The sequence below is a fragment of the Ascaphus truei genome, chromosome 1 (assembly GCF_040206685.1).
Source record: "Ascaphus truei isolate aAscTru1 chromosome 1, aAscTru1.hap1, whole genome shotgun sequence".
Taxonomy (NCBI): Eukaryota; Metazoa; Chordata; class Amphibia; order Anura; family Ascaphidae; genus Ascaphus; species Ascaphus truei.
The window spans coordinates 150,035,845-150,061,019 of record NC_134483.1 but is presented as its reverse complement, the minus strand read 5'-3'; the positions used below and the strand labels follow the sequence as shown (position 1 = coordinate 150,061,019).

General features: G+C 35.0%; 1 protein-coding gene and 1 long non-coding RNA gene across 7 annotated transcripts in view; one reads left to right on the top strand and one right to left on the bottom strand.

Moving 5' to 3' along the window:
- The window catches only part of NFIB (nuclear factor I B), a 455,016-nt gene that overhangs the window by 307,298 nt on the left and 122,543 nt on the right, over positions 1-25,175 (bottom strand). The gene's annotated exons all lie outside the window — the stretch shown is intronic.
- The window catches only part of LOC142492819 (uncharacterized), a 33,998-nt gene that overhangs the window by 1,843 nt on the left and 6,980 nt on the right, over positions 1-25,175 (top strand). For both annotated transcript variants that reach the window (XR_012800912.1, XR_012800913.1), the window contains exons 2-4: positions 16,592-16,736; positions 17,635-17,686; positions 18,408-18,491. This is a non-coding gene — a long non-coding RNA (uncharacterized LOC142492819). The remainder of the gene's footprint in view (positions 1-16,591; positions 16,737-17,634; positions 17,687-18,407; positions 18,492-25,175) is intronic.

Sequence of the window (25,175 nt, the reverse complement as noted above, 5' to 3'; positions counted from 1 at the left end):
TTGCGCCAGGTTGAATTGATGGACCAGTGTGACGCAATTTTCAATTGGTTTTGTGACGCACAGAAATATTATTGTTTTAGTACATATCATTTACATCTGTAAATGAAGTGCAACCCATTTCCGTGCATCAAAACAAATGAAAAAAAAACTGTTTTTTTTTCACTCCGCAGGCGCAGATTGAGAAATGTGATCTTAGTGCATAGCCACACACACAAGTGCAATTTGAAACGAGTACCACAATTGAGGAAGTATGTTTAAAAATGCAATACTCAGAAGCATTGACTTTTTAGAGACATCTTCAAAATGACTCTCATTGATTATTTACATAACAGAAACATTGGATATAGATTCCTTGATTAACAATGTATTTTTTTTTTATATGCGATAGTCACCATGATGCAGGAAAACAACAGTAAAACATTGATTTAAACACACTTTATTAGGGAGGTTACGAAAGCAGTTTCAATGGATTATGCTATGTGCTGAAATGGTATTTTTTTAAATGAATAACAATAACATACTCAACATTTTCAACAACAAAAGAGGCATATACCCTGTAAATGAAACACTGGTAACAAAGACTCTTTGTGAACTGGAAAACGTAATGTATCAAACAGAGCCTTTAAAAATGATCAGTGTAAATGCAAATTAATAATTTACCAAGGAGCTCTGTATGTTTCAAATTGCTTTGTGCTGGATCCTTATAACAATCAGTAGTAGTATTATTGCATTAATCCGTTCACACAAGTAAATATCAATCACACTATGTAATGTGTGTGTGTGTATATATATATATATATATATATATATATATATATATATATATATATATATATATATATATATATATATATATATATATGTGTATATGTATGTATGTATGTGTATATATATATATCATTACCTCTTTCCTTACATTTCTTAGTATTTTAGCTTATTTAAAAAAACACGAACTTTTATGACAAGGAAAATTGTGATGTCGCCTGGTAGTTGTTTCATATTTTGCAATGTGAATTGTGAGGTTTAAAAATCCCCTTTAGATGGTTTTGTTTCCTTCATCCCACTAAAAAAAAAAGATTTCTTATTTCCTACTGGGGACCTTGATTAATTATCCCCAAATTATCTCCCAAATACATAATACAGCTATAACAATATTTATGTGTGAATTACAACATTTGGGAACATAATATAAAATACATATCTCTCTAAAAAAAAAAAAGTAAATACAAGCATCTATTATGTGGAGGAATTGATCTCGTTCTTATTGCTCCTCAAACTAATAATTTGAATTGGGTAGCGCTGTGCCAAATAAGCAGACAGGTTGGATGATGCCTTGCATTACTTTTTATGTCGTACTGTTATTAATTATATGGATTAAAATTATAGCAGCATGTTCTTTAAGAGAACATCTTCAGGAGCCCATATTTTTTGTATTTTATTGGATTTTAAAGAAAAAAATGGAATGAAAAAGAAGAAACTGTACACGATGTTCCCTTGTAGTCTGCCATAAAATTCAGGTACATTTGCACTTTTCAGGTTCACAAACACAGTCAGACAAGCTGCAGAGATGCTGTGACAATAGGACAATTGGGAGCTAGTCGGGTTGTTAATCAGGGCTTTTTACTTAGGGTAAGGATACAGGGACATTTTCCCCAAATTATACCTCCTCTTTCATCAATCCAGGAGGAAAAAACTAAATCCAGGGCAATGTAATCCATGGTCTCTATTCATGTAGGTTATTTGGCCGCACAATTGGTGCACAAACTGCACCATATTCACTTTGGTTTCAATAGGAATAGTTTTCCCTGATACATTGGTGCAGCATTTTTGCTCCAGTTTTGCAGCCGGGAGACTTTGATAAACAGTTCCCCATATGTATCCGAGGTTAGTGAATCTGATACTACTATTCAAGTTAGAGTAGAATAGGCGGATACTATTTATGTACATGAAAGGTTTATGGCTTTAGGTGAAATTCTTGGTACCACAATACATGTTGCGATAGATGCTGCAATACATTATAATAATGATATCAATGGTTTCACAAACTTATAAACTCACCTTTTAAAAAAAATACTTTTATCAATAATAATGATTTTTCTATATCAATCAGTTTTCTAAACCAAGCTGTAAGATTCATTAATTATATTCAGCTTTAAACATATGTTGCTTATAATAAATAATATATTGTATTTTATAAATGAAATACATTTATTGTATCTGTTTGTAAGGGACCACATACATTTCAGTTAGTTCATGTCATTTGTTTCTCAAGTAACTGTACTTTATTCCAATGTTATCACAGTTGCTTAAACATTATATTTATTTACAGATGAGAAGAAATGTGAAACTTTAATATTTAGGAGAAGGAGCGGCTCAGTGAGTAAAGGCACTGATTGGCACTGAGTTTGAAGCAGCACAAACCTGGGGAACCTGATTCAATTCCTGGTGTCGGCTCCTTGTGACCTTGGGCAAGTCACTTTATCTCCCAAAAACATAGATTGCAAGCTCCACGGGGCAGGGACCTGTGCCTGCAAAATGTCTATGTATAGCAGCGCTATACAAGAAGAAACTATTATTATTTACTATTTGTATTATTAATGTGGGACGATAAAAAGGGTGCTCTGGGAGAAATTTGCCTTAGACACGTTTAGTCAAAGCGTGAAAGCTGGTAAATATGACTATTTATGTGAGCACCGTTCAAAATAAGACCTGCAGAAGTTGTATGATATTTTGGGGCCATAGCAAAGTTGTGCAGATGGCAAACACAAGCTGGATACAGTATAATAGCAGCCGGCACTGAACCTCCCTCATATATTCTCCTGGGTCTGTGCTGAATTCTGTCCAGCAACTTCTTAATATTTCTTCCAGGGCTGTGTTATTTCTTACTTTCTTTTAGAATTGTCTTGGTATTTGATGTATGGTTTTGTCCTACAGTATTTTATGGACTTTCATAAAGGATGTGAGGCCACATACTGTACAGTAAACCATGGCAAATCCCAATATAGAATTATTCATTCAGCTATCAGAATTGTGAGCTGTGTTGAAAGGACACTACAAGCACATATACACACACACTCTCTCACACGCTCTCTCTCACTCTCTCACACTCTCTCACACTCTCTCACACTCACTCTCTCTCCCTATATATTTACATATATATACATATATGACAGTGTGATACTTTGCACAAATATACCAAGTATATATGGATAATGATAACAATATTACTGATACTGATAATAATGACAATAATAATAACAACAATTATTATGATACAAACTACAGACTATAAACTCACTTGTATAGTGGTGTACCGTGGAATCTCCACGTAGATCAGGTGTCTAATTGAAAAAAAAAGTCTTAACACAAGTTTATGCAAATTAATTAACAATAACTGTTGACCCTCTCCTAACGAAGTGACAATGTGCTGAAATGTGCTATCTCTGGAGCCTGGCCGGGCAGTGTATACCGAATGGACAGTAGAACATACTGTAAGCACCTAGTCATTTTGACATTGTGCAAATCTCCACCAGATCATCACCGTGTACAGTGTCGCCTCCTGAAGCTGCTTTGCACTTTAAACTTCGTGTGAGTCACCTGCCGCGTTATATTACCTGACCCTTTGCTTTATTTTGTTTAACGTTTTATTACAATCTATGCCTGAAGGAAATGTCATCGGAAAACATGTGCACTCAATTCATCTGAAATGGAAACACATAACCCTATACTCTGTGATACCAGGATATCTGGGAAGGTGCCTTTTCACTCTAATAAACCTTCAAATCATAACAGGAAATGTATTTGTTTTCAGATAATCTGCTCTGATGCCATATTTTCCCCTTCCATGTTTCATAAACGAATTCAATATTCTCCATAAGGGAAGATATAGAAAAAACTTGGGCTTATGATAGCAAGTACAGTAATAAACTGTTTCCCATACTTACTATAGTATTTGTTTGTCCTGAATGTCTCTACAAAGAGGATTCAACATTCCACTCAGCAGTGACAATTTCCTTTTGTGTCTGTGACTGTCACTAGAAACCCTTTCAATGTATGCTTGTAAGAGCAATAGTTTGATTTAAAGCAACTAATTGAAAAATACTAGTGACAGTAAATGTCCTCTTGCAGCAATACAAGATTTAAAGGGGTATTTGAACTTGCTAGGGGAACATACTCCCACAAGTCTCCTATCATAATAAATACTGTAAAGTTATTTTAATGTTAGAAACAAGAAAAATAATAGTTAAGTACCAGTAAATATTTTTGTTAAGTTACCTTTTAAACAATTATAGAAACGGAATGTTCCTGCTAACATGTTAACAAGAACTAAGAAACAAAAGAAACCAATGTGGATATTTGGCTATATTTGTGATTTTTAAATGTATTCTTTGAATTTAAAAATACATAGTATTTTAAATAATAATATTATAATGTATGTATAAAGTATGGGTATATAGTAATGTATAACCATATTATATAACCAAGGACATCCTTCATTTATTTTAATTGTACATTAATAACAATTATATATTTATTTTTATTGTTGAGGTGAATATACATTATTGTACACCCATACTTTATACAATCATTATTACATTATATACCATATTAGTTCACGCAAGCATATCACTTTAATCACTAACAAACATAACATAGTTTATGATGTGTTTCAGACATTTATATGATCCATAATTATATATCTTTGTATGGCACATGTAACTTTTTATAATGAGAGGGATAAGTCTTATACTCATTACATTGCTTTTAGGCTATTCCCAGAAATAACTCCATGATAACCAGGGACTGGATGTGAGTAAGGGCAGCATTTGGAAGGTGCTAAATATCATAGCGTTATTATCATGTCCTAACAGTAACATCGGCCTGAGGATCTTTGTTAGGTAAACTGCTCATTGCCATATGATTTACATATGAGTAAAGCCTAAAGTATGTTCAAACTTATTGATCCATTACTTATAAGGAAAATGCCAGGACATGATGTGCTAAGCACCCTTAGGGATATGCACAGTGGCACTATCAGACTTCAGCCAGAGATTGAGTGAGATTCAATGGCTCATTCTGATGGTGCCTGCAGGTCACCTGGTAAAGCCCACTTCTCAAGTAGGAGGATCTGGAAATCTACAAACATAACTTGTCACAAACTTATAAACAGATAAATACGGTGCCCAGGGCATACTTGAAAACTAGAGGTAACTCTCAATGTATTACTTCCTTGTAAAACATTTGTTATAAAAATAAAAAATAAAATATCAGAGCAAAACCTTGATTGTAGGTTCATGAGGATTCCCAAATGAAATGCATAGAAGTAGATAGTGGTGCTTTCAGAGCTGAAAGGGTTAGTTGCAGACTGGCAACCTCTTGGGAATACAGTAGAAGAAGCTGCACCCACATTGTGTATCCCTGGGACATAGTTCACCACACTGATGACATCAGAAAAAGGGTTAGGAGCAGAGCCAGATATGGGACAGCTGCATCCCAAGTCTTTAATTCCATTCTCAAGACTAAAAAGCCATGCCACCTGCTGTTAGATAGTGAGAGTTGCCAGTACAAGCATTGACTCTTTCACAGCATCTAACAGAAGCAAAATATGAAGTTGGTGAAGAAATGGCAAACAATAGAAAAATTATCAGAATATTTTGCAGGATAGTCAAACACACTCAATCTTAAATACATCACAAATTGATGTGGCTCATTTGATGTGCTAGGTGACACATATTATAGTGGGATTTATTAATCTCTGTCTAATAAATCTGCACCAAATATAGAATAGGACAGTAAAAGTCTGATGTGCTTTCATGACCTTGGTATATAAGTCATAATGTTTGCATATCAATGTATGTACTGTACAGCCAAGCATGTCTCTAGATAGGGCAAAAGGATATGGTATATTGTATGTTCTGTGCATCAAAGCTCATAATATCTCATATACTGTATATGTCTTGTGGCGTTCTTGTATACATACATCAGTAATAGTTAACATTTCTATTAGATATTGCCGATACAATTCAATATTCTTATTCCCACCTACATTATTATACTATTTACCCACATAGCCATTTTTAATTAACTGAATGCAGTTAGAACTCTTTATTTTCCTCTTCTTGTTTTTGTGCCTTTGCAGTGGGCAACATGAGTTCCCATTCCCCAATTCTACCCGAGGAAAAGACTTCGTTGTCCCTGAAAACCAGTGTATAAAAAAACCATGTAAGGTACTTCTTTAAAAGAGAAAGGAATTGACATGTTTTGCTTGTGAACTCATTGTGCATAACAGAAGACCAGTGCTTGGCTCATGTGGTCTAATACAAGTTATCACTCGTCACAACCTACAATGTGTAGGGCAAAATAATAGTATTTCAGTGAGTCAATGGGATAAAGCCAGTAATTGAAAGGGCTAAAAAAAAAAGCTTTACTGTGCCTGACATAACAATTGTACATTTGTTAAATATTCAAGGAAAACGAATTGCACAATATTTTAGAAATATTTATACAGTATTTATTAATGCTCAATTGAGCAGGGAAAGAGACGAAAACAAATCATTTTTTTGTTGAATTAAAAAGTTAAGAGGGGAGCAAGAAAAGTAGTGATCCTGTTGTGTAAATAAAAAAAAGTAGGTGTACTCTTTACCCCCATATTGTCACACTTTGACAACTGGTTACATTCATTTGCAGCAAGAGAAGGAGTTCATGCTTCGTACTATTATGTGGACAGACAATACTAGAAAACAGTGGTGCCTTTATCTATATACCATGTGGCACAGCCCAAAATGTGAGAGGGGTCCACTCAATTATTTAATCCATTAATTTCACAGCATCTACAATCGTGGTGTAAAAAAAAATACATGAACTCAGAGATGAGCCTTTTCCCCACTTGCTATTTATGTAGCTTTTTCACTATGATCCTCTATTGCACATTTTAACTGTTGTCTGCATAAAAGAAAAAAAAACATTAATGTGTAAGGATTGTAGTGTCTAACTCATAGTATGCTGACAATATATTAGGTGGCACTATTTATGCTCTATTATACATTAAACTTTTTTCTTCAGTTCGTTCACCATGCTTTACCAAAAGTAGAGTTGTTGGGAGATTAAATATGTGCAAATTTAGTAAGCATACACAAGAGTCTCAAATCTGATGCATCTGATCACCACACACATTCTAGCAAGTCTTGATGTGGTTGGTTTGTTGAAGGATTAGAACCTCAAACGATCTGAGTTTTCATTAGTTAATGTATAGAATTCTAACATGGGACCTGGGGGTAGATCCTCAGAAGTTCACAAATTTGTTTACGTTCAGTTATCTCAATTTAACATATCCCACATAATGCATTATGCATTATCCCCAAAGGTGCTTAAAGCTACAATGTCCTGGCATTTTCCTTTAAAATAATGGTCCTTACATTTTAATGGAATTTAGGTTTACTCATATCTAATCATATGGTAATGAGCAGTTTACCTAACAATCGTAAATACTTTATCCTTAAAGTAACTTCTTAATCTTAATCCTATCATTACAAAAAGTTACATGTCATACAAATATGGATATATATCTATCTATCGATAGATAGATCGATAGATAGATAGTTAGATCATATAAATGTCTGAAACACATCATAAACAATATATTTTATTAGTAATTAAAGTTAAGTGATATCTTTGTGTGAAATAATATGGAATATAATGTAAAAATGACTGTATAACGGATGGGTGTACAATAAATTATATTCATACGGTACATACCTCAACAATATGAATGAATGCTCAATTTCTATTAAAGTACAATTCAAATAAATGAAGTCTGGATATCATTCATTTATTTTAATTGTACATTAAAATATAAAAGAAATATTAAAGCAGCAAAACATGTGTAATCTTATATGCTTATTTAAAAAAAGTAAGTTCTGTAGTATTAGATAATACTTACTTCATTTTTATTTTTTTATTATTACATTCTTAATGCCATTTGAATACATTTTAATGCATTCTTTGATTTCAATAGCAAGTTTTAGCACACCTCCCAAGCAATGCAAGATCTTTGCATCACTTTCCTGTTTGTGTTAATTTGTTGCCAAATACCCCAGCAGTTTGTGCTGTAAACTGTAATAATAGACAATGTTACCTTAGTAATATGAGTATATATTGTAGCTGCTGAGTTACACTGACTGAAGCAGCCATTATGTTAGACACACAATCAGGATTTTTACACATGTATAACCGGGCGGAGCACAAAACAATTGCCAGCTTAGGTAAGAATGTAGAATTATACATTGCCACATGCTTTACATCTCAAATAAGAAAATAATAATGGGGAATGTATTATTAGTGCTTTAATTAATATGAACTAATTATTAAGCTGTTTAAAGTAAATTACTTTCTCCTGTATTCTTTTTTATAATTACATCAACATTCACCAATATAAGCTTTTGAATCAGTCAGATATTGAATGACCATTTATCCTACAAATAAAAAATGTAGCAGACGCTGGGAATTAAAATATAGTTTGTAGAATTTGAGACAAAATAATAATGACAAATTATTAAGAGTATAATATGAATTATTCTTACCCCCCCCCCCTTGAGTGTTCAATGGGCTTTTATGTAATTGATTTGCAATCCATTGAAGCCATATCTGTTGGGATAATATGAAACTGTATTTCTTAACTCTTAAGAATGGAATAGAAGCACAGAAATGGGATTCAGGCAAAAGCAGAATGAATAAGAGACGCCAGAAGGGTGTCCAGGTGCTTGATAAAATAACTGTAAATGTAAATTATTTTTTTGTTACATTATATATTATTATTATTGATAATAATATCTTGGAAATTATTACTATTTAATTTTTTCATTGTATATACTGACTAAAGCTATTACCTGCTTGATTGATAGAGAGACCCGTACACATTTACAAAGCATTACAATTAAATTAAAATTGACAAATAGTATAAATGGATGTTAAGGCACACTTCAGTTAAACGCATATTTATTATTATTATAATTATTATCTTTTATTTGTAAAGCGCCAACATATTCCACAGCACAGTACAGTGGGGTACAGAGTTATGTAAATTACATAAATAGAATGATATACCAAAGACATGTACAAACAAGCACAAAGAAAGAAAGGGCAATGAAACCCTGCTTACAATATTTAGGGCACTTTCATTGCAGAATAACATCACAACATTTCAGGTGCCAACTGCATCCTCCATCATGGTGAACTACAATAATCTTTAAATGCCCATCAACCCATACAGACATGCTACTGCTCCATCTATAAAGTAGCTACTCCTCCTAAAATGTCTAATAATTATTCATTTAGAAGATGAACAGTTTAAGCGTCATATTCAGAAATGGTTAAGATTTATTGATGATATATTATTTATATCGATAGATACAGAAGTTAGATTTTTTTTAACATGATACAAGTTGCATATACTTCACATCCTACAATAAACTAGAAAATAAACTTTTACAGATTCACTTATAATGGTTGTAAAATGGGACAAACAATAGGGATGGATCTTTATTTGAAAGATAAAAACAGAAAAGGCTTTTTAAGGGTAGATAGTTGCCATCTGTGGAATACAACTAATAGTATGACTTTTAGCTGATTTACAAAGGTGCATAGATTCCAGATAATGAAGAAAAAAATGTAAACATGAGCAATAGGAGCTTTAAATAAATGTAAAGGGAGAAGATTAATGCTGAAAGTAGATTTAAAGAAGTGAAAAAAAACGGCAGGGAGGAATTCTTAAAAGAAATGGAATGAAAAGGAAATGTTCTATTGTATCCTATTTGTCACAATATGTACTCTACAGTCACAGGCAATGGATACAATTTATTTAAAGATATACTGAGAAAACATCTGTGACTTTAGTAATTGATTTGTTGAAAGACCATTACTCTCATACTAAGTCTCTGGGTGATATCTTAATACAATCAGATATTTATAAAAGAACAAACAGAAGTTTTTTTTTACAGTATCTGAGCCAAACATTGGAACGTTCCCACAAAATAACAGTGGGAACTGTAATGGAATTATTAAGGATGAGGTAGTTCACTATTTCAAAGGATATAATATTGAGGTCAGAAATTTCGCACAATTCCCCAAAAATCATGTATTTACTGAAATGTCCATGTGGATTGGCTTAAGTAGGTCAAAGAGCACAACAAATACAATTACAGTCTCAATAAGCATAAGAGTAACATTAGAGGTTATGTATCAAAAGGGAGGTATCCCTGCTCTGCTGTAACTTTTAGTATATCTGAAAGTGGGGTGCTATCAGGATCAGTAACTACAAAAAGACTAGGATAAAAAAACCCACGTCATAAGCACTCTAAGAGAGCCTCTACACATATAATTAATAATTCACATTTAATTTGTGCATTCAAACTAAATTATGGAAAAAGACTATAAAGAAAAAAACAATTCAAATTTAAACAGGAGATGTGAACATTATCAATAAGGGTAAAGGAATTTTGATTAATTCCTATCAAATGGTGAGGAGGACACTGTATTCCCTTAAATAGCCACTAAAGTGAAGTGAACCAAACATGATTATATATATATATAAAAATATAAATAAACAATAATACCATTCTTGCGTCCGGTAAGAAAAGACAGCACTCTGATCCAGTAATCCAAAAGAAATCTGTATTAGGCATATAGTACAAAATAGCCACCCAAACTGACGTTTCGGTCCCGGTCTTGAGAAAGGTCCAGTTCCGGGACCGAAACGTCAGTTTGGGCAGCTATTTTGTTACTGGATCAGAGTGCTGTCTATTCTTATCGGACGCAAGAATGGTAATATTATTTACATTATTTGTTTGGGACTAGCACCTGTATTACATTGGATTATTTAGAGTGCCAGCTATGGACTTTTTTATATATATATATATAAAAACAACATTACCATCCTCTGTCCGGTAAAGAAAGACTGCACTCGGTTCAGTAATCATGAAAAACTGTATTGGGCATTTGAGAAAGGTCCTATTCCAGGACCAAAACGTCGGATTGGGTGATTTATCTTTTCTATTCAGATGCCCAATACAGTTTTTCATGATTACTGAACCGAGTGCAGTCTTTCTTTACCGGACGAGAGAATGGTAATGTTGTTTTTCTATTATTTGAGACTAGCACCTGTCTATATGAACCAGTACATTGAGTGCAAGCTGTGATGTTTGTTTATATATATATATATATGCAAATATAACTGTATGCTCATATTTGCTTTCCTGTGGAGGGTTTTTGTCACTTTTTTTACTCACCATAACTTAACTCAGTATATATATATATATATATATATATATATATATATATATATATATATATATATATATATATATATATATATATATATAAAACGGAAATAGCCATGTTAGTCTAATAAAAAAGGTAATCTAAAAACTTGTCCAGCAGTCACTGTCTATAGAAATCAGAATCCAAGAATGGGATAATGCCAAAAATGCATAATTTAATATATACACAAGAGAACTTAATAAAAAAGGTATCACCTAATACTGAAGAACTAATTTATTCTGCACTCTCTCTCTCTCTCTCTCTCTCTCTCTATATATATATATATAAAATCAAAAACGAATAGAATATACCATGCTGTGGCAACCTAAATGCTTTTATCTGTGCGAGCTTTCGAGATACACTGATCTCTTCATCCAGCGTTGTTACAATGGATAAAGCAAGATAGGGTTTTACTTAAAAACAGTGCATCCTGGAATTTATCTGTGACTGAAGCCTGTCCCTCCCCCCTGTGCAATATGCGATTTATGACTTAAGGTGTTAAATGCTCTCTGAACGTTAGTGATGTAAGAGCGTGTGTGTGTATGTGTATGTGTATATCGTACCGGCGGGGAAATCCTCGCGTTCAAAGCGTCCTCTGTCAAGGGGTCGTTATGACGCATGACCCAACGCATTTCATCAGTCCTTAGCTGACTTCATCACTTCCCCTTGTTTTGAACATTCAGTCAATGTCACTTTTTTTCCATATAGGAGTGCCTGGTTCCTAATATATTCTGGTTTGTGTGTGCCCTGTTCCTATATATATATAACAGTGTGTTTGTCCAGTTGCTATAGTGCTATCAATTGTTAGTCAAATAAAACAGGCATCACCTAATACTGAAGTACTTATTTATTTTGCACTATATGTATGTATGTATATATATATAGCAAATGGAAATATTACTGTATGCTCATTTGCATGTCTTAGACGGGTCTGCAACCCCACCTTTCACCATTATCACCCAGCACACAGCACTTCCACTGCAGCAAAGGGATTCTGGGAAATGACATGCAAATGAGCACACATATATATATAGTGGTGTGAAAAAGAAAGTATACCCTCTTTGAATTCTATGGTTTTACATATCAGGACATAATAACAATCATCTGTTCCTTAGCAGGTCTTAAAATTAGGTAAATACAACCTCAGATGAACAATAACACATGACATATTACACTGTGTCATGATTTATTTAACAAAAATAAAGCCAAAATGGAGAAACCATGTGTGAAAAACTAAGTATACCTTATGATTCAATAGCTTGTAGAACCACCTTTAGCAGCAATAACTTGAAGTAATCGTTTTCTGTATGACTTTATCAATCTCTCACATCGTTGTTGAGGAATTTTGGCCCACTCTTCTTTACAACGTTGCTTCAGTTCATTGAGGTTTGTGGGCATTTGTTTATGCACAGCTCTCTTAAGGTCCAGCCACAGCATTTCAATCGGGTTGAGGTCTGGACTTTGACTGGGCTATTGCAACACCTTGATTCTTTTCTTTTTCTGCCATTCTGTTGTAGATTTGCCGGTGTGCTTGGGATCATTGTCCTGTTGCATGACCCAATTTCGGTCAAGCTTTAGCTGTCGGACAGATTACCTCACATTTGACTCTAGAATACTTTGGTATAGAGAGGAGTTCATGGTCGACTCAATGACTGGAAGGTTCCCAGGTCCTGTGGCTGCAAAACAAGCCCAAATCATTACCCCTCCACCACCGTGCTTGACAGTTGGTATGAGGTGTTTGTGCTGATATGCTGTGTTTGGTTTTCGCCAAACGTGGCGCTGTGCATTAAGGCCAAACATCTCCACTTTGGTCTCATCTGTACAAAGGACATTGTTCCAGAAGTCTTGTGGTTTGTTCAGATGCAACTTTGCAAACCTAAGCCGTGCTGCCATGTTCTTTTTAGAGAGAAGAGGCTTTCTCCTGGCAACCCTTCCAAACAAACCATACTTGTTCAGTCTTTTTCTAATTGTACTGTCATGAACTTTAACATTCAACATGCTAACTGAGGCCTGTAGAGTCTGAGATGTAACTTTTTTTTTTTTTTTGCAATTTCTCTGAGCATTGCATGGTCTGACCTTGGGGTGAATTTGCTGGGACGGCCACTCCTGGGAAGATTGGCAACTGTCTTGAATGTTTTCCACTTTTAAATAATCTTTCTCACTGTAGAATGATGGACTTTAAATTGTTTGAAAATGCCCTTATAACCCTTCCCAGATTGATGGGCAGCAACAATTGCTTCTTTAAGATCATTGCTGATGTCTTTCCTCCTTGGCCTTGTGTTAACACACAGCTGAATGCTCCAGACCAGCAAAGTGCTGAAACTTCGGCTTTTATAGAGGTGGTCACACTTGCTGATGATCCTTTAATCAAGGGCATTTTATTAGCAGCACCAGTCTGCTACTTAGCATCTTACTTCCTATGGAAGCAGTAAGGGTGTACTTAGTTTTTCACACCTGGCTTCTCCATTTTGGCTTTATTTTTGTTAAATAACTCATGACACGGTGTAATATGTCATGTGTTGTTGTTCATCTGAGGTTATATTTACCTAATTTTTAGACCTGCTAAGGAACAGATGATTGTTATTATGTCCTGATATGTAAAACCATAGAATTCAAAGAGGGTGCACTTTCTTATTCACACCACTATGTGTCTCTGTGTGTGTGTGTGTGTGTGTGTATGTATATGTATATATATATAGCAACTGTAAATATTACTGTATATTCATTTGCATGTCTTAGACAGGTCTGCAACCCTGTCTTTCACCATTATCGCCCAGCACACAGCACTTTCACTGCAGCAAGGGATTCTGGGAAATGACATGCAAATCAGCACACAGTGCCAGCTTTTATCTCAAGCTCATATTTTTTTTTTGATCACAAAATGACACAAGCCTGCTAACCCCCGCAAGGTTAACTACATTTTAGCTGGTGCCTGCATTAAATGCATAATATTTTGTATTGTTTTGTTGACTAAACATCGTGAAACATGTGAAAGTGCCTAAAATTAGTCATCGTTTTCATATGTTCATAACATTTTATAGTTCTATCTTCTTATCACTGACACAAAAATAAGACATTTTAGGTGGAGAAGCCATTTGATACTTATTATTACAGGTGTGGGTGGCAGAAATTGCACAGAACTCTCCATTGACGTTAGCATGAACATGAGTTATCCACACATTTTCCTCCCTGACTTAGGAAGAATATCTGTGTGTGGGTTGATGGGTATTTAAAAATGATTCCATTTCACTTGTGTATTTAATTGATGGAGGGTATAGTTGGCACCCGAACCAATGTAATGTTTCTCTGCAAAAAAAAAAAAGGCCCTAAATATAGATTTTTAACGACAGTCTTAGGAGCCTGCCTCCATATCCCGTTATTCTGTGTGGGTATTAAGTATAATGGGCAGTGTTTAATTAATGTAACTAATGTATAATAACACATCTGAGTGACTATACTACAGAAGGTGAAGTGCACATTGAAACGTATGCTGTCAGGCTCTATTCTATCCATTAAACTCAAATTCCGTTGTGTGTGACGAAAACTAGTATATAGTGAGAAAGTTTCAATTTTGACAGCAGTTTGTGAAGAAAAAAAATATGAAACTATTATGCATTTTTTGCAAGTGTCCTTTCCCCAAAAGCTTGTGAGTTACTGTACAATGTAGGGGTTTTCCTTTAATTACATGTGATGCTATGTTTTGGTACAGTTTTGTCCCAATTTTGCAGCAGACAAAAATGCTTGATACATAACCCTTTATTCTTATACTATATGATTAAACATGCTATTCTGCCCAATATGGACTTTGAGTTAAACAAATGCTGTGGTTTGTTGTAAGTACCACTCTCTCCTTACACCCCATCCCCCATCCCTTAACCCAATTGTTTAAAAAAAAAACAAAAAAAAAAAAACAATGATCTCAAAATCTATTGACATATAATCAGTGTTAGTTGTATGAGTGTCACTGTATCAAATAAATCCTGTGGGGTTATCAATGAAACTGCGTTAGTGCTGATCTATCACACAGAAACTCCCATTACAACATCCCAGAGACTTCTATTTCTTCTCCTTGAATCCCCTGCTTATATCATCATTGGTGTTTGTTGGCTGTTGCTTCCAATATAGGGCAATACCATCAGATGGTTTCATGTCATTCTATCTGACATGTTTTTCACTCCCAGGCAATGCGAATCGAGGGAGTTTTCCCCACGTAGAAAGGTCCAATAAAGTTTAAAATGGGCCCTACCATATCAAAGGGTAAGGACAAGAAAACAAATGTTTCTTTAGAGTAGAGGGAGTTGCAGTTTTGAACTAAAAAGGTGCATTTACCAAAAACCTTCTATAAAATTGGTACAGTAATAAAACGAAACACAATAACAGATTCATTCCAAAAAAAAGAGCCCCAATTTTGCTATTATTTCACTCAGGATTGCAGAAGTGAGACTTTGCTAAAGGAATCCCCTGCATCTTTATATTTAATATCGGGCAACTAGTTTAATATATATATATATATATATATATATATATATATATATATATATATATATATATATATATATATATATATATATATATATATATATATATATATATATATATATATATATATATATATATATATATATATATATATATATATATATATATATATATATATATATATATATATATATATATATATATATATATATATATATATATATATATATATATATATATATATATATATATATATATATATATATATATATAACAAAATTATAATGAAATATAATTTAAACAAACTTGACTTTTTTTTGAAGAACTGGAGCACTTTCTCATAAATTCTTTGGTCACAGTGTTATTTTGTGAGCGTTTGAGCATACAAATCTGTGTTTCTCAGCAGTAGCAGCAGATAACCAGAGCACATAATGCTCACATCAGCATGCAAGAGATACTGCATGAGTAACAAGGTGGCACAGTGCCTCTGATTCCCCCAATGTTCCTTAAGATGACCAGTTTTTTTCCCAGTGGTCTAGAAACAATTGTTACTTTTCTAGCAAATGGTGCAAAACTAATTCTTGGACAATGGCTACACTTCTGCCCAAATATCCCTGCCCTATTATTTCACTTCTGTTTTATCCACCACTTCTGGGTTATTGTAGATTGGGAACTGGCCCTCTGCACAGCAACAGAACAGAATGGCCATCAAGCACTGTGTATTCCATCTGACAACAGAATTTGGAGATGGCCCAATGGATTTCACGTTATTAATCTTCTGAATCTTCCTTCCCACCAGTCACTCGTGTACTGTACGTGTAGAAAAGCTACCGAAGCTAGAGTGTGCATCCAACAGTCACTGACCTGCCGAAATATGGATCTCACTATACCGCTAAATGCGGATTACCTGGCTAACTGAGAGATAACAGTTTGCAACTGAGATGGTAATATACAAACTGAACGACATATATAACATTTGTTTACAGTTACGTATCATCTGCTTTAGTTATTTTAAATATATAAAAAATCAAATATTTTTATACACACAAATATATATATATATATAAAATATATATATGTGTGTGTGTGTGTGTGTGTATATACATTGTAATGAAATGATACATGTTCAGTTAGTATATGAATGCATATTCAGTCGAAAATTACAATAATTTATTTCATTTCAAATTTGTATGTATACATATATACTAAAATAAAAAGGTATTAAACATGCAATATACATGGCAGAATGTTATCCAGATACCGATTCAGAGTTTAAATGCTCTAAACCTAAGGATGCAGTCTTGCATTTATTGATTGCCTAATACTTTTATATGTGATCAGCACTGACAGGCCTGTAAAAACATTTTAACAAACATTATTTTATTTTATTTTGCTACTAAGTTGTCAATAATGATTGCTGATTGCCGGTATATTTTGTGTTGAATGAATAGAGATCTTTAGAAAACGTACAGGTAGTGCTAAATCAGCACACCAGCCCAGTGGCATTGAATATTTTTTAAAGGGTTAAAGAGTATTTGATTTTCTGACACTGTTTACTTTTGCAAGAATATATTCCTGCTCCCAGTAAAGATGTTGAAAGACATACTTTTCTTGCCAGAATATGCACACGAAGGCATGTTATTTCCTGAAATATATTGAAACAAGTAGAATGCATTCAGTAACCAAACTACAAATTGATATTGTGAATAAAGGTATTAATCGGATTAGCAGGGAGGAGTGCCACAAATGCTAAAATATAAGAAATACTTTACTTCATGACACTTTACCAGGCTGACTTAATATTTAACTTACTTGTTACTCTTTACCACTGCATCTCCTTAGGTTAAGCAACAAACGGGAGAAAAAGACTGCATCTTATTTATCAAAGGAAAAGGTAACATAAGATATGATGAGATTTTGGGGTTTGTTATAAATCGAGCAGGTTTTTTTGCACTAGATTTACCCCAGTTTTGTAGTTTAGAGACTTTAATACTGCCCCAATATGTATCCCATCTGCTAAACAAACAACCCTTAATATTCAAGACAAAAATAGGATGATAGCCATAATGGTCATTTACACCAATGGGGGGAAAAAGAAAACAAAACAAAAGGGAAAATATTAGGAAAAAATAGATTGTTTGATAGATTTAATTGGACCAGGGGGTTAATTGCAGTATTTGAGCTTTTAAACTAAGCCTGAAAAAGAATCAAATGCGTTTATTCCGCAAAGTATCTGTTTGTTCAATAAACCGGATCATATAAACCTATTGTGTTTCCTTTTATTCTCACTTTAATATTCCAAAAAATGTGCTGACATGTGTAGACATTTAATGATGGAGGTTTAAAGAAGCTTGTTAGCATATATGCACGTTTTTCCAGAGTTGTTATAATAATAATTTTTGTTCATGTGCAGCATAATGTCTCCTCCTGGTCAAAAAGCTTAAGTGGCATTTAAATTGTATGTAAGTGAATTAAACATATTAGCAAGAAAGATGGTGTGGGGAGAGGTTCTATGGAAAATGTAGAGACATCGTGGAATGAGTCTGTGTGAGACATATAATCGAGATCTGAATTAATATCTGTATTTCTTCCCATAATTTTTCTTCCTTTTTTAGTTTCTGCCGTGGGATGTTAACGTCTCTGAACAAGGGAACTGACCCAAAAACTTGCCACATACATTTATGAGGGGAGAGATAATTGTGAGTCTATGTTCCTACAAATCAGGTGTACAGTTTGTGGGCACATCGCTTTTATGTTAGTAATAATAAACATGGATCGGGTGGTTGGTTTATTAAAATGGATTTATGTTTTTAAATGGCAAAGCTGAATTTTATGATGATCACCAGACACGATTATTTAAGCCAAAACGCTCTGGCAAAACTGGGGGATCACTATTGAATGTAGTGATATTTATTATAACGGGTACAGAATCTTAATGCATTATTGTATTTACATGTTGCCACGAATTTCTGATGACACAATGCCAGGGAAATGCAGACACTAAGTGTAAACCACATCCTTATTTCTAAGCATGTTGACAAAAATGGAAAAGGAAAACAAATATGTAAAGATGAATACATAAATGATTAAATAAAAATTGTCTGTGTAAATCACATAGATGTTAAAAAAACATACAAAAAAAATCAGCCACAGAATAAACAGTCTACTGACTTTTATAATAATAATAATAATATTTTTTTGACGAAGAGAATATTTAAACAGCCTTTGATCTCGTTAAAACTCAATGTTTGGGGAAAATCTGGGTGCCTGCGAAACTAAATTGTCATGACATATTTTGAAACAAAATCTAATTGATGCCACGACCAGTGATCCAAATATGTAACTTTTTATTTATTTATAAGAAATGGGGATTTATATGTCCCTCCCTGATATAGAAGGAGCTTTAATTAGAAAGATAGTCAAATGTGCTCTGATCAAGTATTTCTATGGAAATATAGCATTATGTACATAATACAATCACAGAAGGAATGAAGGAATTAACACATTCTTCAAAGATATGAACAGATATGTGGCTATTTGAGAGACAGGGATGAAGACCAGTTAGTATTCAGAGAACTCATTCATATCTCCTTTTTATTGTTCTTCTGCAATATTTTACATATTGCCTATTCATATGCCATTGCGTGTATTCCTTCTAATTTCAAAGGGTCATGTTCCCTTATTCAATGTGTAATACTCCTATTTAATATTTTAGGCCTCTCGGAAATCAGTGCTTTTTAAATAGAACTTGAACCAATGACCTTGAAAACTTTGTGTTCTTCCACATTCCATGTTGTAATACAACCTTGAATGGTGAAGACGTTATCAGCAATATGAATATGGATGGTGTGTACTTTTGTGCCAGAAGTTTACAAATTATACATTTCACTTATCCAAAAACAACATTAAATAAATGCCCACTTCATTTTGGTTCAAAGCATATTTATTCCTTACGTACATAGCAACATATAACTGCAAATTAAATCCTGTAATGCACCATTCTTTATATAATGTCATTCTAATTGTGTATACCAAAGTGTGAGTTTTTTGTGGTTGCATGGGTACGTACATCCAATGATATGTTACGTATGGATATTCCACATAAAGTCTGGTATTCCATAAAAATAACCTAATTTATCAACGTGCTTTCATAGCCCTTTATATGCTTTTCTAGTACATTTTTACTGTCTACATTTTCACCTAAGTCTGCCCACAGGCACCATTATTATATTGTAAGTGTAAGGTTAATAAATATGCGACCATGAAAACGAAGGAATGATTTCCATGTACAATTTCTAGTAGCTTCCAAAAGAAATAACACATAAAAGACACCCACATTTTTTTAAAAAACATACTGAAAATATGCAGAAAGCAGAATTAAGTTATTTATTAACCACTTGCATTAGGGAAAACACAGGACAGTTTTCATCAGCTGGAAAAGGGAAGCACTTGTCTGCATGAGGGTACAAGGTACAACTGGTGTCACCTTCTGCCCCAATTTTCCCATTAATAGAAGCGTTGTCTTAAGCTACATGCTTGTGATAGGACCCAAAAAGTGTCAGTTTTGGGCTGTTGGTTTGCTCAAAGGCTGGGCCAGGGTACCATCGGATCTGCTGCTAAAAAGAGTCTCTCTCTCCGTTAGTATCTGGTTACAGTTCTAGATTACAAATCAGCAGTGAAAACATACAGAATGGTGCTGTGTCAAATGACTAAACATGAAAAGTAAGTGACAGTAAGTGACACTTTCCCTGCAACTCAGGTAGGTCTCTGTCACCCAGAGAGAAGCAAATAGTCCCATGGAAAGTTATTACCCTATTGCACTAGATTAGGAACCAGACTTTTACAAGGGCTAGTAAAAGTTGATCCAAATACTGAATATATAATTACAAGTTAAAAGGGTTCAAGGCTAATTAAATATATTATGGGCCTCATGCAGAGAGCATCGTTATTTCAAAATTCGCCATTTTTTGTACAATTTCGCGCAGAAAACTGCAGAAAATGGCGAGTTACGAAAAACACGCCAAATTTTTTTTCTATTTCTAAAACTCGCCTCGTGGCTGGCGAGAACCTCCATCTCGCCATTTTTAAAACTCTCCGAATGCAGAGAGGTATGAACGGCATGTAGCGGCTGTTTTTCTCATTTTTGCCGCGCCAGGAAAAGTTGGCAATAAGATGGCGCTCGCCGCCTATAGCAAAGGGGACAAAAAATGCGCGATTTTTTCTTTACACATTTCTGAAGCGCGCATCTTTCCCATTTAAACTCGCCACACGCATCCATGTTAAACATAGCAGAAGTCGAACTTTTCTGCATATGGAGAATAAAACTCTCCAAAAAAGCTACTTTTTATGAAATTCGCCAATTTGAAAATTCGATGCTCTCTGCATGAGGCCCTATATGTGGATATGTAACAATGATAAAAAAAACAAAAAAAAAACAGCAACAAAAAAGGTTGTCTTGACCGGAGCCACTGTATCCTTTTCTGCTTGGAGGGGAATCCAAAACTCTTCCTACCTGGCAGTAGTGGCATCATTCCCACACAGAGACACATGATTGTATCTAATTATAACACTATATATATATGTGTGTGTGCGTGTATGTATGTATATGTAAATGTATACATAAATAATTTTGAACAGCGTATACAGCGCTTTACACACACACACACACACACACACACACACACACACACACACACACACACACACACACACACACACACACACACACACACACACACACACACACACACACACACACACACACACACACACACACACACACAGTATATCACCTAATATCACCTACATCACCTAATATTAGGTATCACCTAATACTGAAGTACATATATATATATATATATATATATATATATATATATATATATATATATATAAGCCTCTCTTGCATTCCCAGTAAAATCAACCCCACACTGATGAGACCCATCAAGGTCGAAACAGCTGTCTGTGGGTGGTTTTCTGGGTATGCACCTTAACCCTGGCTGTGCTCAAAGCTGTGACCATGCAGCAAGCTTAAGCCTATAGGGAACCATGTTAAAAATGGTTATTGAGGCAAAAAGTGACACTGTGTGCTCATTTGCATGTCATTTCCCAGAATCCCTTGCTGCAGTGGAAGTGCTGTATGCTGGGTGATAATGGGGAAAGGCGGGGTTGCAGACCTGCCTAAGACATGCAGATGAGCATACAGCTATATTTGCATATTTGCTTTCCTGTGGAGGGTTTTTGTCACTTTTTTTACTCACCATAACTTAACTCAGTATTATGGTTTGGCCTATCCCATAAGCCTCTCTTGCATTCCCAGTAAAATCAACCCCACACTGATGAGACCCATCAAGGTCGAAACAGCTGTCTGTGGGTGGTTTTCTGGGTATGCACCTTAACCCTGGCTGTGCTCAAAGCTGTGACCATGCAGCAAGCTTAAGCCTATAGGGAACCATGTTAAAAATGGTTATTGAGGCAAAAAGTGACACTGTGTGCTCATTTGCATGTCATTTCCCAGAATCCCTTGCTGCAGTGGAAGTGCTGTATGCTGGGTGATAATGGGGAAAGGCGGGGTTGCAGACCTGCCTAAGACATGCAGATGAGCATACAGCTATATTTGCATATATATATATATATATATATACACACACCCAATATCACAGAATCTGGAGCACTCACAAATTAAAAAAATACAATTTAATGAAGTAACACAGGCATCAGGGGTAATCACAGAAAAAAGAAGCAACATTTCGGACCTTACGGTCCTTTCTCAAGCTCCCCCGTAAGGTCCGAAATGTTGCCCCACACTGATGAGACCCATTAAGGTCAAAACAGCGGTGTGGGTAATGCTCCTCTCGGCCTGCACAGCTATGACCAAATGCAGTACCATCCTATCTGGGGCTTCAGTAGGAAAGGTCTGTGGCAAGCATTTGGCCCTCTAGCTCGTTGAGAGGTGGTGTCCAGGCCCCGGACCACAGAACCCCTGAGCCTTCGGGCTAAGGGGGGATGGCATTCGAACAACCAGCCCTTCGGGGCTGGGGTGCACCCGCACAACCCTCGAAAGAGGGGAGATGACGCGAACTCCCTTGCGGGCCTCAGGCCAGAGGGAGGAAGAGACGGATGTCCTGAATCCTAACGGAGGAAGGCATCAATGTCCCTGGAGACCTAGGCTTTCGGGCTGAAATCTTCAGGGAACCCGTTCCGAGGGCGGCTCTGACTTCGGTTGGACAGTCCAAGGGCATGCACCCGAACCACTGAAGTGGATTGGGATCTGATGAACGAGAGGGGAGGGTACCCCCCAACCCTCTCGGGAGGGTGGAAAAAAAAAAAGTATATATATATATATATATATTTATATAAACCAAAAATTGCCTGCAACAGACCCAGAGGTAAATAGTAAATAGTACCAAAGTCAGCAATATAAAGCTACCAAATACACAGCTGTTGACGGTGCTGGGGATAATGTATGTATGAATTAAAGAGAGAGAAAGTATCCGACCAAAAGCACGCAAGTATACAAAAATTTCAAATTTATTATAAGTAACATCACAAAAACACATAAGTTAAAACAGTCCTCAGTATCTCCTGATTATAGATAATTTTATATATATATATATATATATATATATATATATATATATATATATATATATATATTATACATTATAAACATTATTTAAAAACTCCACCATTAGCATATAGCCAAAAAGAATATCACTTGTGAGCACATCAAAAAATGGATTTCAGGCAAAAGGTGACACATTGTGTGCACATTTGCATGTCTTTTCCCAGAATTCCTTGCTGCGGTGGTAGCACAGTACGCTAGGTGATAATGGGGAAAGGCAGGGTTGCAGACCTGTCTAAGACATGTGAATGTGCTCACAAGTTTTATATATATGTAAAATATAAAAATGCAGAATAAATGAGTACTTCAGTATTTGTTAGTCCAAAATAAAAAAGGTATCACCTAATACTGAAGTATTCATTTATTCTGCATATATACATATATACACACAGGGCTTGACAAATGCACTCGCCTGCACCCCAAGGGGGCAAGTACATTTTGGCCGCTGTCGAGTGCTTACCAGAGGCGGGATCCGGCGGCGTTGTGCGGCGATCTCCTCCTACCCCTGCAAATAGTACTCTTTCCCCTGCAGGTCCTGAAAAAAGGCCACCATGGCAACAGGACGTTACTTGACATCATGACGAATCGCCGCGCGGCCATTTTTTCAGGACCTGCAGGGGAAAGAGTACAATTTGCAGTGGAGAAGACGGAGATCGTCGCACCACGCCGCCGGACCCCGCCTCAGGTAAGAGTCGTCGGGGGAGGGGTGAGGGAGGTTTTTGGGGGGCAAGTTATTTTTTAGGTGGGGGGGCGAGTAGGTTTTCCCCTAGTTTGTTGAGCCCTGTGTGTATATATATATATATAAAACAACATTACCATTCTCTCGTCCGGTAAAGAAAGACTGTACTCGGTTCAGTAATCATGAAAAACTGTATTGGGCATCTGAATAGAAAAGATAAGTCACCCAATCCGACGTTTCGGTCCTGGAATAGGACCTTTCTCAAAGGCACCCCCTTGAGAAAGGTCCTATTCCAGAACCGAAACGTCGGATTGGGTGACTTATCTTTTCTATTCAGATGCCCAATACAGTTTTTCATGATTACTGAACCGAGTACAGTCTTTCTTTACCGGACGAGAGAATGGTAATGTTGTTTTTCTATTATTTGAGACTAGCACCTGTCTATATGAACCAGTACATTGAGTGCAAGCTGTGATGTTTGTTTTGACTATTTATATATATATATATATATATATATATATATATATATATATATATATTATATATATAATAAACATAATAAACACACACATTTATGTTTCCCAAACCACAAGTGATGCACAAGACAAAAAGGGAAAAAACGAAATGATAGAGTGACACTGAGTGGCTTATATACTGATTAGATTTGACACTTTTTTGTGCATCAACATTTCAGTGTTACAAAGTAATACAAACTTTCATAAACGTGCATGGTCTGTAGGAAGACTTCATACACTTGATGTATAATTCATTGTTTTTAATTATTTTTGAAGCATTGTGTCATGCTGAATACCTGATAAATACAATTTTTAAATTAAAACAGAATCATGTGTATTGTTTTTATTTATGTTGTATCTAGTGTTAGTAAAAATAAATGATTAGTGTAATATTATTTATAATAGCCATGCTTTGAAATAATACATTTTGTTAACCTATGTAATAAAATAGGCCAGCTGTGTCAAATAAAGGTTTGGGTTGATTTATAGCAATCTCATTCTGCGCAAACACTATTAACAGTCTTTTTGTTAGGCCAAGTTGAAGTTGAAGGATGATTTTGATGCA